Below are 15918 nucleotides of genomic sequence, written 5' to 3'. Positions count from 1 at the left end.
AAAGAAAGGAAATCAGTATATCAAAAAGATATCTGCAATCCCATGCTTGTTGCAGCACTGTTCACAGTAGCCAAGATTTGGAAGCAATCTAATTGTTCATCAACAGATGAAAGGATAAAGAAAATGTGGTATGTGTACACAATGGAGTACTATTTACCCATAAAAAAGAATGAGATCCTGTCATTTGCAACAACGTGGATGGAACTGGAGGTCATCGTGTTAAATGAAATAAGCCAAGCACAGAAAGACAAACATCAATCGCATGGTCTTACTTATTTGTGGGATCTAAAAATCAAAACAGTTGAATTCATGGACATAGAGAGTAGAAGGATGGTTATCAGAGTCTGGGAAGGTAATAGGGGGAAAAGGAGGAGATAGAGATGGTTAATGGATACAAAAAAATTTAGGAAGGATGAATAAGACCTACTATTTGATAGCACAACAGGGTGAATATAGTCAGTAATAATTTAGCTGTACATTTTAAAATAACTCAAAGAATGCAGTTGGATTGTTTGTAACTCAAAAGATAAATGCTTGAGGGAATAGATACCCCATTCTTCACAACATGCTTATTTCACTTTGCATGTCTATATGAAGCTATCTCATGTACTCCATAAATATATACACCTACTATTTACCTATCAAAATTGAAAATAAATAAATTTAGAAAAGGAAAACAAACAAAAGTAATACAAGTTCTAAAGGAATACATAGAAGAACAAAAAAGCTTTTACAACCTTGGGCTAGGCAAAGAATTTTAGACAGAACAAAACACATCACTAACCACAATATAAATGGGACTTCATAAAAATTTAAAACTTTGTTTCTTGCAAATACTACCAAGAAAATGAAAACCAGTCCACTGACTGAGAGAAAATATTTTCAAAATGTATTTGACAAATGACTTATATCTAGATGCAATAATAAGAAAACATAAAAAAAAAAGAAAACATAATAGCCACATAAGAAATATATAAATAGCCAAATTGGTCTACAAGAACATGAAAATAGGATTAATATCACTAATGGTGAGAGAAATGTAAAGAAAATTGTGACACCATTTCATACCCAATAGAATGGCTAAGTTAAGAATACTGACAACACCAAGCATTGGTGAGAACCTGAAACTCTCAGTATTGCTTATAGGAGTGTAAAATGGCACAACCACTTTGGAAAACATTTTGGCAGATTTTTACAGAATTAAAAGTACACATTCTAGCTCACCTAGCAATTCCGCTGCTAAGATATTTATCCAAGTGACATGGAAGCATATGTCCACCAAATGACTTCCATGTGGATATTTGAGAAGATTTTATTGACATTAGTCCCAAATTGGAAACGATCCAAATTTCTCTCAATGTGCAAAGGAGTAAACAAATTGTGGTCTATTAATATGAATGACTATTATTCAACAATAAATACATTCATGTTGTTGGGTATTGATACACCCAACAACATGAAAGCATCAAAAATGTTTATGCTGAGTGAAAGGAACTGGACAGAAAAGTGTATATACTGAATGATAACATTTTTACAAAATTTGATAACAGGCAAAAACAATGCACAGTGACTGAAATCAGGCCATAGTTGGCTCAGACCAAGCTTGAGGGTCATTTATTATACCAGGGAGCTTTTTACGGCAGTGAAAATGACATATATCTTGACTGAGTGCTGGTTGCATGAATATACACATTTGCCAAAAATTACTGAATTGTATACATCAATTGAGTTCATTTTACTTCAGTTATACCTCAGTAAAGTATTTATTTTATTTATTTTTATTAATTACTTTTAAACTTATAGTTGGCATATAATAATTGTATATATTTATGGGGTACCTTGTGATGTTTCCATGCATGTATACATTTTATAATGACCAAATCAGGCTAATCACTATATTAATTGCTTTAAACATTTATCATTTCCCTGTGGTGATAACATCCCAGATCTTTTCTTCTAGCTATCTTGAAATATACATTACACTGTTATTTGCCATAGTCACCTTACATTTTTAGCTTCCACATTTGAGTGAGAGCATGCAGTATTTGTCTTTCTGTGCCTGTCTTATTTCACGTAACATAATGTCCTCCAGTTTCTTCCATGTTGCTGCAAAAGATAAGATTTCATTCTGCTTTATGGCTGAAAGGTATTCCATTCTGTATATATACCATATTTTCGTTATCCATTTTTTATTAGATGGGCGTTTAGTTCGATTCCATATCTTGACTATTGTGAAGAGTGCTACAATAAACGTGGAAGTGCAGACATGTCTTCAATATCCTGATTTCATTTCCTTTGGATATTTGCCCAGTAATGGGATTGCTAGATCATAAGGTAGTTCTATGTAAAAATTTTTGAGGAATCTCCAAACTGTTTTCCATAATGGCTATACAATAAAGTAGATTTAAATATTACTATAATGTGTGTAAATGGGTAAGTTCAAGAAATATAAAAATAAATCCCTAAAGCCTAACGTATACTCAAAGAAGTATGAGTTAAAACAATGTGATGGCATTTTTAGCATGTATTGGATGTATTAGGAAATTGTTAGAAAAGATATGGAGAAAAAGATATACTCAGACATTGCTGGTAGGAGTGTTATTGCAAAAGCCTTTCTTGAGAACATTTCCGCAATCTTCTTAAAGAGCATATTTTTAGACTTAGCAATTTGACTTCTAGGAATTTATCCTCAGAAAATAAATGGTTAGGTTTCCAAAAATGCATATTCATCGCTGCTGTATCTATCATAGTGAAAAATGGACGTAATAAAATGTCAAACAAAGAATTGACATATGAAATGATAGTACTCTCATTGAAGGGATATCATAAAGCTATTGAAAATAATGTTTAAGTTTATTTATTGACATAAGAAGATGCCAATGATATATAGTTTAAAAAATATTTCAAGATACTATGTACAATATAATCTAACATCAAACATAATGCACCTAAATCTTAACAGTGGTTATTTATGGGTGGTGGAAATATGAATAGTTTTTATTTTCTGCTCTATTGTAAAATACTATGTATAAAATACTAGGGGCCGGGCGCGGTGGCTCAAGCTTGTAATCCCAGCACTTTGGGAGGCCAAGACGGGCGGATCACGAGGTCAGGAGATCGAGACCATCCTGGCTAACACGGTGAAACCCCGTCTCTACTAAAAAAATACAAAAAAACTAGCCGGGCGAGGTGGCGGGCGCCTGTAGTCCCAGCTACTCGAGAGGCTGAGGCAGGAGAATGGCGTGAACCCGGGAGGCGGAGCTTGCAGTGAGCTGAGATCCGGCCACTGCACTCCAGCCTGGGCGACAGAGCAAGACTCCGTCTCAAAAAAAAAAAAAAAAAAAAAAAAAAATACTATAAAATACTTTGTATTTTATAATTTTTCTAATGCATATGTATAGTACTTGTAAGAAATAAGTTGTTAAAAGGAATAACGAAGTTTTGCAAATTGCTTATTGTTGAACTGGGTTTTGGTAAATTGTCCTGTTGGTAAGTTAACATTTCGGTGAACTGATTTTCAGGGCACTGGCCTGACTCTTAAAAGTTAGAATCAAATTGACTTTAGTATTGATGTAGGTGATTCAGCAGCTGGGAAAATGGTGTTGGTTATTAAGATGGAAGATATAGGGGAAGGAGAAGTTTTTGGAGGAAAGATTGTGATATCGATTTTTTAATGTGTTGAATTTTAGATGTCTGTTGAGTGTTCAGCTGTGGACAGACATACAGATCTGGAAGTCATCAGCAGAGGGTAATATGAGACAGGAGAGTAGACAATATTTTGGAGTGCGTAAGTAGAAAGCCAAGAGAAGACTGAGGCTAGAACCCTGAGGAATATCCAACTTTTGCCCTTGAAGGAGACTGAGAAGTAGCTAGAAGTTGGAGGAAGACTAGAAGGATGATGTGCCTTGAAAGAAGGAAGATGAGTGTTTCAAGGAGTTAGCTGTCCTCTGTGTCATGTAAAAAGAGACTGAAAAATGTTCATCGAATTTAACAACTGCTAGTTTGATCTATTCAAGAATGTTGTGGCATATATAAGGCAGGTTTTCGTTGTTGTTGTTGTTTTCCTGGGGAGCACACCTTTATTTATTTTCAAGTTAGAGTCCTCAGAGTAACCTTGGGATCCTCATAATTGTCAAAACATGAGATCACAACTCAAAAAATCAATTTAAAACTTCAAATTTGAGTTGATTTTTTACCTAGTAAGGGAGGGGTCTTGTCCAGCAAAGCAAACCATTGACCTTACAGGGATTTTTGAAGAAGAGTTTGTTGTGTCAGTGAGAGAAGCGGGAGTGGAATTATCTCAGCTTTATTTCGGATGTTGTAGTTTTCATACCTAGATGTTCCATTTGACTCTTTCTCATGTCTTCTCTTTGTTCATGTTTTCCTTTAACTTCCTGGGAACAGTTATAACAGTCTTTCAATTTTTTTTTTTTTTTTTTTTTTTTTTGAGACAGAGTCTAGCTCTGTTGCCAGGCTGGAGTGCAGTGGCACGACCTCGGCTTACCGCAACCTTGCCTCTTGGGCCCAAGCGAATCCTCTCCCTCAGCCTCCCGAGTAGCTGGGGCCACAAGTGCGTGCCACCACACTTGGCTAATTTTTTGGATTTTAGTAGAGACGGGTATCACCAGGTTGTCTAGGATGGTGTCGATCTACTGACCTTGTGATCCACCTGCCTCAGCCTCCCAAAGTTCTGGGATTACAGGCTGGAGTGCAGTGGTGCGATCTGGGCCCACTGAAACCTCTGCCTTATGGGCTGAAGTGATCCTTCTACCTCAGCCTCCTGAGTAGCTGGGACTATAGAGGTATGCCACCACGTCCAGCTGATTTTTGTAGTTTTTGTAGAGACAGGGTCTGGTCGCAAACTCCTGAGCTCAAGTGATCACCTGCCTTGGCCTCCCAAAGTGCTGGGATTACAGGCATGAGACACTGTCCAGTCCAGCAGTTGTTTTACAGCTCTCTTTCACGAATACCATTTCTATCCTTTTAAAATCTCTTTTTAGTAATCAGTTTTTCTTTTGGGTTATGGGCCACATTTTCCTGCTTCTTGGTTGGTCTAGTAATTCTTTCTTAAATAAAATAAAATAGAGACAAGGTCTCACTATGTTGCCCAGGCTGATCTCAAACTCTTGGGCTCAAGCAATCTATAAGGCAGGTCTTAATTTTCCTTTTATAGGGGAGGAATTTCCAGGCAAGGACAACTTAGTGACTTCTCCAAGACTGCATGACCACAGCCAGATCTTTAGACTCCTAATCCTAGCATCTAGGATGCTACATTGCCTGTTGATTTCTGTTGGTCACCAGGATAAAGTTCCTGAGAGAAAGATTTGCAAAATATTGGAATGCGTCACTGAGAGAGTGTGTGGCTTTTCTTTTCAGAAGTCTTTAGAAATTGTAGACAGTCTCTTCAATCCTGCAATTAGGATTAGAGAGGAGTCTATCCAACAAGAAAACGTTGTTACCCTCCTTTCTTTATAAAACCGCTTAGTTTCTGTGCACATAAAAGACATTTAATTTAATTTTATTATTAGTCAATTAAGATGTCTCTGTTATGCTTAGAATAATTTCCCTGCTTCTACTCATCAAACCACGTACTTCACTTCCAGTAAATTGCTTGAAGGTTTTTTATAGGTTTGTCCTGATTAACCCCACCATATTGTACTTTCTAGCACAGTCTTGATTTCTTTTGTACTCTTTACACTCCTTGTAAATGATAGATTTTACAGTATCTTTGCATAAATTAGCACTTTTCCAGAATTTTAAGTCCCCTAGGAAAGAGAATTCAGTTTTGAGAAGTTTTAAGTTTCTTGGCAGCTCTCTAGCTAAAGTCTTCAGAGCAATTTCTGCCATTTAGCTACTTTCTTTTGCCAGCACCTACAAGAAAGGGGGAGATATCTTCTACAAACACTTTGACCTTGACAGACAGAAATCTTCTGACATCATTGTCATTTCAGTGTCAATGAATGCCAGTATCAACGTTAACATAGTGAAGTCCAATACCCAGAATTATGATTTTGCTATATGGATTTTTACTGCATTATAGTTACATGCAAGTTAATTACCTTCATCATTTTTTTGAAGATCATCTATAAAGTAGTCATCATCTGATAAATAATGATTATGTTAGTGTACCCCCAAAGCTATAGGATTTAAAATTTTCCTTGAAGAAGTATTTAATCTAGTTGGGCCTTATGAAATATAGTCTTGAAATAATCAATGAATAGTATACAATTTTATTAGGCTAAGCACAGTAAGAGTGATATGGAAAAATGAGTGAATAGATAGGTGAGAGAATGACTTTGTTTAAGCTTATTTTTCATTTTTTTTCCCCGTGAAACTCTTGGTAACATATATTCCTCACTCTTGAAATTCCATGTTTGGCTTCTGTGACATTTTATAAATCCCACGAATATTTACTAAATGAATATTCATTGGGACACAATTTAATTCTCACAAACATCTGCAGATTCAATATTGTTATCCCTATTTTTTTTTAGATAGGGTCACTGAGTCTTAATTGGGTTAAGAACTTAGTCAAGTTCACCCAGGAAATGAGCAACACAGTTGGGGTTTAATTCCAGATATTTTCCTTCTCAAATGCTTGCTCTCGGTTGCTACATTTGCTTTTTTATTTTTATTTTTTGACATTTCCTTTGGTCAATTTCCTTCTTCCATTATCTATTTGTTGGTGTTTTTGAAAGAGTCAATCCTTGTCCTGATTATTCTGTCTTTAAACACTCCTCCTTGTGACTATTTCCCCAGTTTTCCATGACCACTTCTGCTCAGATGATTCCTCCATTTGTACCTGATCCCTTTACCCAAGTTCTGATGTTCAGTTTTATACTTATTTCTGGTCCTTGTCATTTGGAGGTCCTGTTAATATTTCATATTTTTGTCTAAAACTCAGCTCTTTACCCTTCTCCCTCCTTATTTCTCCATTCTTGTCATTCTGCTCCTGTTTCCCTGGGCTTGAAAATGTAATCAAACTTGATGTATGTCTCCTCGTCTCTGTTTTTCTCTTTCCAAGCACAGAGATGCCAAACCCTGTTTTGCATTTCATCATAATATCATAACATGTGGCACTGTTCATCCTCTGTGTTTCTACTCTTGTGTAAAGCCTCTGAGCTGATTTCCCTGCCCTCAGTCTCTTCCTGTTCTAGCCCATTCTGCAATTACTTTTATCCAAGGAGATAGTAATTGTTATTATTCTAATAAATGATAAGTAAATTTTATTTATTTAATAAAATTAAATAAAAGTAATACACTTAAAAGAATTATTTATGAAATAATAATAAATAATAATAGGTAATTTTTTGTGTGTCTTCGTGCCAGAAGGTGCATTATTTATTCATTATAACAATCCTTTGAATTACCAGTATTTTTCTCATTTTAAGATTACAACACTAGAAACTCACAGAAGAGTTAAACAAACTTCCCAAGATCACAAGTTTGTAAGTGTCAGAGATTTGAACTGAGTTCTGCCAGATTCCAAAGTTCATGCTCTGAATGCTTATTCAACTAGGACATATTTCAGAATGAAAGGGGAGATACTAGTAACTTTTCTGAGATAACAGGCATAAACTGGGATGGTTCTAGAAAAGCCAGGACTTAGATTAACTTTATAAGTTCTACATTCTACTTTCTCTTCATCAATTACAGCCAAATAAATAAAGGGAATGGTTGAGCGGACATTTACTTTTGGGGTAAAGAGCCATATACTTATCTTTGTACTCAAGTTCAGGGATGATTGAACTTGAACAGCCTCTTAGAAATATCCAAAATAAATGTGGGATACACAGGAAAGGAGCTTAACAGGAAACTGAGAACTAAAGATACAAATTTGGCAGTCATCCATATAGACGGTTTGTTGAAGCCATGAAACAAAGTAACTCACTGAGAATTTAAGGAAGCAGAAAAACCATGGAAAAAAGGCACAGAATTGAATTCTGGTAAATGTGAAACACGAAGGGACAGAAGTAGAAAGATGAGCCAATATGGGAGGTGTTTCTATTAGACTATGCATTTCTTTCTGGCACAAACCATGCCTTTTGTATCCCTGACCTCACATATTACTATACATGCTAAATACACTTATTAAATCAATTTAACGTTAAGGACATTGCAGACCCATATGACTGGTGTTAGATGAATTTAATTCTGTCTTCTTTCTCAGGAGTTAACTAAGGCTATTTAAAGTCTATTGAAATGACTATTTCAAGTGCTGTCTCTCCTCTCTGTCCAGGTTTGGGCTTCCTATTGTGGTTGGGAAACTAGTAAGTTTAGTGATTGACCCCGTGCCATACTGTCACCACTTGATGATCTACCAGGAGTCTGAGCGCTAACACACATGCATGAGACATATATGTAAAGACATTTTATTGTACGTAAATGTTCACATGCTTTATAATGTAACATGTATAATATATAGTTTAAGTAAGAAATAGATACGAGAAGAAAAAAAAATTTCAGATAGTTTTTTTTTCTTTTTTTTTTACTTGCTGCTTGTACTGAAGTGAGTCATCAGGTAACACAGCTTTAGAGAAGCCTTGCCAAAGATGCATTTGGAAATGCAGTTGTCATGGCAACTGTCTCTGAAGTAACAGACAAAATCCCCCATAGAGCTTCCAGAGAACCTCCAATGTCTTCTTTGCACTTGGATCTCAAGGAAAGCCTGCTTTATGGATTTACGTACATTTTGTTTAATGGATTGTTTTTCTCACTTTGTAACTTTTGCGCAGAGGGACTGAGACTGGGATAGGGATCCATTAGGGTCACTCCAAGGTGTGGACAATTCTACGTGTATAGCGACAGATGAGGCAACCTCATTGCTGAGAGTGAGCAGGTCTTCACTGAGATGTGTGCAATTCCTCACAAACACACGGGCTTGCGTGTGGTGGTTTCACTTCAACTTGCCTAAAGATGGACTTCTGCTTTTGTGTTAAGATTTTATAACTTCTCCAAGAATATTTCTGCCATCGAAGCGGGATCAAAAACATATCTAACCTGTGGGCATACTGAAGCTCTAATTTCCCCAAATAGAGATGTATTTCTTGGCTATGAAATCTATCATCCTTAATACACAAAAGCCCCTGGTTAGGGGTGTGAAAGGCTAGTTGCCACGGGAAACTATATTAGTCCCTGTATTAATGAGATCCCCTCCTGAAAGTGGTTTTGACAATGTTTAGAGGAGCCAACTCTGGTGTCTGGGGACAAAATTGGGTGTTGTCAGTTATGCACATTAAGTGTCTTGTGATTGCTTAAGAAGCTCAGCAGCGTCCCTTGTCCCTGTGACATTTGGAGCTGGACAGACCAGAGTGTGACTCAAGATTCTAGAATCTCTTAGCTGTGTGTGCTTCTCACTTTTAAAGTGGAGATTAACATGTCTAATATATGAAGGTACTGTGAGAAATAAATGAGGTAAAATTGTCTGGACATTGTTGTTGGATCCTTGGCGTCTGTATGAAGGTGCTGGGTCAGATACAGTGTTTGCTACACAGTAAGTTCTCAATACAAGGTAGCAAGAAAAATTGTGCTTAGAACCATGTGACCTGCATGAAAGATTAGGTCATTAAAAGCCCAATGGAGCATTATCAAGTGTGAAAACAAACATTTCCTTTTCCTTAGGGAACTTGGTCTCTGGCAATGGCCCTGCGGGAGCCTGTAACTACTCTGAGGTCTCTACTCCAGAATAAAGTTCTCCAGACGCTTGTTATCCACCGTGTTAGGAAAGACTGCTGTCTCATCTCTGGAAGCTGGGCAGAGGCCTCGGGGCAAAGCCACAATCAGAGATAGTGTTCTTCATCTCAGCAAAAGAACCAAGATAAATTGGAGGCTTTGATCCTCAAAGTGGAGAAGCAGAAGCAGTCGGGGTCTGGACTCCAAGCTGTCACGTTCTTTTCAGCAAGGCCAGTTGGATTTCTGCAAAAGAGATGGGAGAGAGGCAGTAGACAGCAGCCTTGTGGCTCCAAGCTGAAGGGAGTGAGTGCCTGTCTGAGCCACTGGGTGCCACAGCAGAGTGGTTAAAAGCTCAGACTAGGGGAGCCAGACCACGGAGTTTTCCTGCTGCTGCAACTCAGTTGCACTGGGGCTTTGTGCAAGTGGCTTAGGTTTGCTATCCTCATTTCTGCAATGGTGATGGTCCTAATGCCACAAAGCACTCAGATACATTTGGTAAATGTTTCTCTTCTTTTTTCTTAGCCTTTAATGCATAACACTCCATAATTACTCCTTCATTATTATCCTATACTAATTCCACAGCCATGCCAGTAAAGACTGCGGACAATACAATGTCATCTAACTCCTCCGGCTAGTACAGACCCCAAAGTAGAGGGTCTGGAAAGGTCAAGTGGTTCCCACCTCTCCAGAGAAGGGCCGCTGGTTTACCTACTTGATCAGGGGCTGTAGAGGGAATGAAGTACACAGCGAGAGGGCCGCGGCGAGGGTTGGAGGGTTGCCCCAGCACAACTCTGCTGACTGTCTCCTTAGTCACATCAGCCTTCACTCTGCAAATGTCACCCTCAGACAGTTACTAGGATGGCTAAAGGCACTTGGGGAAGGTGAACACAGAGACAAGGGAATGAGGAAATACCTTCTTGAACTTCAATAATCTCTCTGCTCCGATGTCATTCTTAAGAAGGGGAGGATTCTCTCTTTCTTGTTCTCTCAGTGACTTTTTCCTTCACAGCTCCTCCTAGAAGAGAATGGCTGCCGAGAACTCCTCCTCCGTGACAGAGTTTATCCTCGCAGGCTTAACCGACCAGCCGGGGCTCCAGATCCCCCTCTTCCTCCTGTTTCTAGGTTTCTACATGGTCACGGTGGTGGGGAACCTGGGCTTGATAACCCTGATAGGGCTCAACTCTCACCTGCATATTCCCATGTACTTTTTCCTCTTCAACTTGTCCCTCATAGATTTTAGTTTCTCTACTGCCATCATTCCCAAAATGCTGATGAGTTTTGTCTCAAGGAAGAATATTATTTCCTTCACAGGGTGTATGACTCAGCTCTTCTTCTTCTGTTTCTTTGTCTTTTCTGAGTCCTTCATCCTGTCAGCGATGGCATATGACCGCTACGTGGCCATCTGTAACCCACTGTTGTACACGGTCACCATGTCTCCCCAGGTGTGTTTGCTACTTTTGTTGGGTGTCTACGGGATGGGGGTTTTTGGGGCTGTGGCTCATACAGGAAATATCGTGTTTCTCACCTTTTGTGCAGACAACCTTGTCAATCACTACATGTGTGACCTCCTTCCCCTTCTTGAGCTCTCCTGTAACGGCTCTTACATAATATCCTGCTCATCTTTATTGTTGTGACCATTGGCATTGGGGTACCCATTGTTGCCATTTTTATCTCTTATGGTTTTATTCTTTCCAGCATTCTCTGCATTAGTTCTGCTGAGGGCAGGTCTAAAGCCTTCAGTACCTGCTGCTCCCACATAATTGCAGTTTCTCTTTTCTTTGGGTCAGGAGCTTTTATGTACCTCTAACCCCCTTCCATTTTGCCCCTGGACCAGGGGAAAGTGTCCTCCCTGTTCTATACCATTGTGGTGCCCATGTTTAACCCATTAATCTATAGCCTGAGGAATAGGGATGTCAAACTTGCCCTGAAGAGAACCTTTTCCGGAATAAGCTTTTCTTGAAAAAAATTTTTAGAAACTGAGAAAAGAGATACTAGGATTTTTAAAAATCAGATTGTTTTTGTGATGATTTTTTTTCAATGAAGAATCTAAGATTCCAGTGCTTTCCATCCTGTATACGGAGAAAATTTTAACTCTCTTTTCCGAGTGGATTTATTCTTCCCCACCCTCACCCCCATCTCTTCCCTGTTTTATGAAGAAACTTCTACACCTATGGAATATTCAGTGTTGAATGGGGCTTAGGAATAATTTTATCTTTCCCCTTTATATAATACACCACACATTGGAGACTCAGAAGTATTTGTATATTTGCCCAGGAACATAAAATTACCTAGTGCCAGACCTGGGACGGGAATCCCAGCTTGAATCCCAATCCACATTGTTTTCCTTTATGCTATTCTTTATTGTCTCATCTCTTTTTGGAAGATTTCATTTCACATGCTAGTTGACCTAACCAATTTAAGTTCTAAATATATTCACAGTAATTTCATGCTATTTTTCACAGGATAATTTTAATGTATCACTTTTTGCAAGAACGTAGGAGGTGAAACGTTTTGTTGAGGTGGTCTTGGCGAAATGACAAGATCAGTGTTTGATGAATTCTATAATGTGTAAGTGGGAAGTATGTTAGGTTTCATATAGAAGTAAGCGTGGGGCCCACTGACTTGGTGAGTGGAACCCTAGGGTTTAGAACTAGTTTAATAGTTTAGAACTTCCAAGGGAGAGATTTAAAATTCGAAAGGATGTAAAGATGTTGGGTGGAGGTGTCATACGTTATTTTAAGACCAGCAGAGACAGCATTTGGAGTTTCATTTCAAGGGTTAACTTGGGTGTTAGAGGTCTTCTGGAGAAATATGTAGTTCAAGATGGTTGGGAGCTGCACTATCCAATATGTTAGTGACTAGCCATGCATGGCTATTGAACACTTGAAAAGTGATCATCCATATTGATACATACTGTAAGTGTGCAATGTAAGTATAAAATACACATTAGATCTTTGAAGAATTATTATAAAAAATATAAAACATCCGATTGATAATCTTCTTCTTTTTTTTTTTTTTTGTATTTTAGTAGAGACAGGGTTTCACCATGTTGCCCAGGCTGGTCTTAACTCCTGAGCTCAGGCAATCCACCCGCCTCGGCCTCCCAAAGTGCTAGGATTACAGACTTGAGCCACTGAGCCCAGCCCCCATTGATAATTGTTATATTAATTATATGTTGAAATAACATTTTGGATATATTATGTTAAATAAAATATATCATTAAAATAATTTTTCTTCAGTTTTTTAATATATGTACCAGAAAATTTAAAATTACATGCATGGTTTGCATTATTTTCTACTGGATGACACTGGTCTAGAGGAAGTAACAGAGCAGAAAATAGTTTGGGGCACATATCAGGGAATCACCAAGCAGTTGCTTATTTATTTACTTATATTGAGTCGGAATCTCGCTCCGTTGCCTAGGTTGGAGTGCAGTGGCTCAATCTTTGGCTCACAGCAACCTCCGCCTCCTGGGTTTAAGCAATTCTCCTTCCTCAGCCTCCCAAGTAGCTGGGATTAAAGGCGCCCATCACCACACCCGGCTAATTTTTATATTTTTAGTAGAGATGGAGTTTCACCATATTGTCCAGGCTGGTCTCTTGGTGAGGCCGGTCTCAAACTCCTGACCTCATGATCCACCCGCTTCAGCCTCCCAAAGTGCTAGGATTACAGGCATGAGTCACTGTGCCCGGCCGTAGTTGCTTATTAGAAGAGGCAGTTGATATTAAATTTTCAGGCCTTGCAGAAAGCCATTATATTTCAATCATGGGACATGTGGTGAAGCAATGGTTCTCTCTAGATAAGCTAATAAATCCCTAATATCATGTAAAGGGAAATATAGCTGTATATAAAGAATCTAAACCCCCTAGGAGTGGTAAACTTTCTTTGAGAAGCAATGATAAGTGAAATGCTAGGGAAATATTTTTACTTAGGAAGTTTTCTGTAGGGAAGTCCCCTTCTACTGGTAAATAAGGGAAATTTGCAGAAATGTTTAGTTTGCACTACAATGATTCTGTTCAATGTTGGTGAAATGAAACGAATTAGTGTACAGTGGCGGGATTGTGGTTTAGATGGGATTAAATAGACCACTGAATCCAAGGGACCTATAATTTGGGAGTGGGGTGGGTGTGGTGGGTGTGCAGTCCAATATCAGTAATAAAATAAAATAGACACTACCTTTATAAAATGTTGTAGGCTAACATACAGTAAAGCGTACAAATTTTAAGTGTATTGCTCATTGAAATTTTTCATATATATGTGCCTGTGTAACCACAACCTGGATTAAGATGTAAAATGCTTTCAACCACCTTAGGAGGTTTTCTCTTGTTCATTTCTGGTGAACACTACCCTCTCTCAACGCCCACTCCCAGAGCTAGCCACTATTCATATCAACATGCACTGTACTGTTTCTGGTTTCTTTTCCCCAACATAAAGGTTGTGATACTCATCTATATTGTCGCATGTATGCAGAGATTAACATTATTATTTTGTCTTTGTGTAGTATCCCATTATGTGAATATACAGTTATTTATCCTGTTAATGAACAGTTAGTTTCGAGTTTTTGCTTATTATTAATAAAGCTTCTATGAACATTTATGAACATATATTTTGGTTGAACTATGGAAACATTTCTTTTGGGTGTATAACTAGATGTGGACTTACCCGATAATAGGGTAGACATAATATTTAGTTTTTATAAATACTGCCAAATGGTTTTCAAAAAGGTTTGAGTCAAAAAAGGATTCAAGTCCTTTATCAAGTTTTATTTTATTTTTATTTCAAATTTTATTTTAGGCTCAGAGCGTTTATGTACAGGTTTGTTACGTGGGTAAATCATGTGTCACTGGGTTTTGGTGTTGGATTATGCCATGCAAGTAATAAGCCTAATACCTATTTATCAAATTTTAAATTTTCAAATAGTTCATGGCTTATCTTTTAATTCTATTAACACAAGTTCTTAATTTTAGTGAAGTCCAATTTATCACTTTTTAAATTCATGAATTGTAGATTTGTTGTTATGTCCAAAACTTTTTGTTTAAGAAATGTTACAAAGATTTTCTCCTACACCTTATTGCAGGAGTTTTGTATTTTTTTTTTCACATTTGTATCTGTAACCCATTTTGAGTTTATCTTTGTACGTATTGTGAGGCATGGATTATTAATTATTATATATAATAATAATTTTTTTGCACATAGCTTTCTTGTGGTTGTTCATCTTAGTTAAAATTCAACTGATCCTATTTGTGTGTATCTATTTCTGTTCTCTCTCTTCTGTTCCTTTCATTTATCTATCTTGAGAGCAATACCATACAGTTTTGATTACTGTAGCTTTAGATTAATTATTGAAATCAGTTAGTGTAAGTCCTCCATCATCATTTGCCGTTTAAAGAGTTGTTTTGGATATATTAGGTCCTTCGAATTTCCATATTAGTTTATAAAATAAACTTATAAAGTCCAACAAAAGTAACCTTCTGAAATTTTAATGGAATTGTTTCGAATCTGTGTATCATTTTGGGGAGAACAGGCATTTGTATTCCCTGTAGCAGTGAATGACAGTGCCTACTTTCCTATAGTCTCTCCAACCTAGCATCTTCTCAGAATTTTCAAATTTTTTTCCACCTGATAGGTGAGAAACAGTTTTTGTGTTGTTTATTTTTGGATTTCTCTTATTATGAGAAAGATTGGGGATGTTTTCATGTTTTTAATGGCTATTGGTATTCCTATATGGTCTATTTTTTTTTACCTTTTCCCCACTTAACTATTGGGATTTTGATCTTTTCAAGTTTTAAGAGAGCAGTATATTAGGAATAATCGCTTTTTACCTGAGGTGTAAGTTGCATGTATTTTTTTTTTTTTCCAATTTGTGATTTGGTTTTTTACTTCTCTCATGATATAATTTTTTTAACTTAAATGTATTAATCTTTTATTGTTTCAGGTATTTTAATCAAAGTTAGAAGTGTTTTGTCGCTTCTTAGGTTATGAAGAAAATTCATTTTTTAATGATATTTTTATGATGTCATTCTTTTACATTGGAGTGTCTCATCTATTTAGAAATTATACCAGTGTATCATGTAAAGAAAGATCCAACTTTGTCTTTTTTCTTATGGTTATCCAGTTATTTTATTGTCATTTATTAAATAGTCCCTCTTTTTTCTACTTTTGACTTCCTGCCTTTATCTCGTACTACATTTCAAAGGCAGTTGGGCTATTTCTGTGCTTTTCCATTCTGTTCCATTGGTCTATTTA

General features: G+C 37.2%; 1 pseudogene; it reads left to right on the top strand.

Moving 5' to 3' along the window:
- The first annotated feature begins 10598 nt into the window (after positions 1-10598).
- LOC103248733 (olfactory receptor 8B12-like) lies at positions 10599-11724 on the top strand (annotated as a pseudogene).
- The last annotated feature ends 4194 nt before the right edge of the window (positions 11725-15918 follow it).

This window comes from Chlorocebus sabaeus, chromosome 1, assembly GCF_047675955.1.
Source record: "Chlorocebus sabaeus isolate Y175 chromosome 1, mChlSab1.0.hap1, whole genome shotgun sequence".
In the NCBI taxonomy this organism is placed as follows: Eukaryota; Metazoa; Chordata; class Mammalia; order Primates; family Cercopithecidae; genus Chlorocebus; species Chlorocebus sabaeus.
Note: the sequence above shows the minus strand (reverse complement) of the source record. Positions and strands in the feature narration are given on the sequence as shown.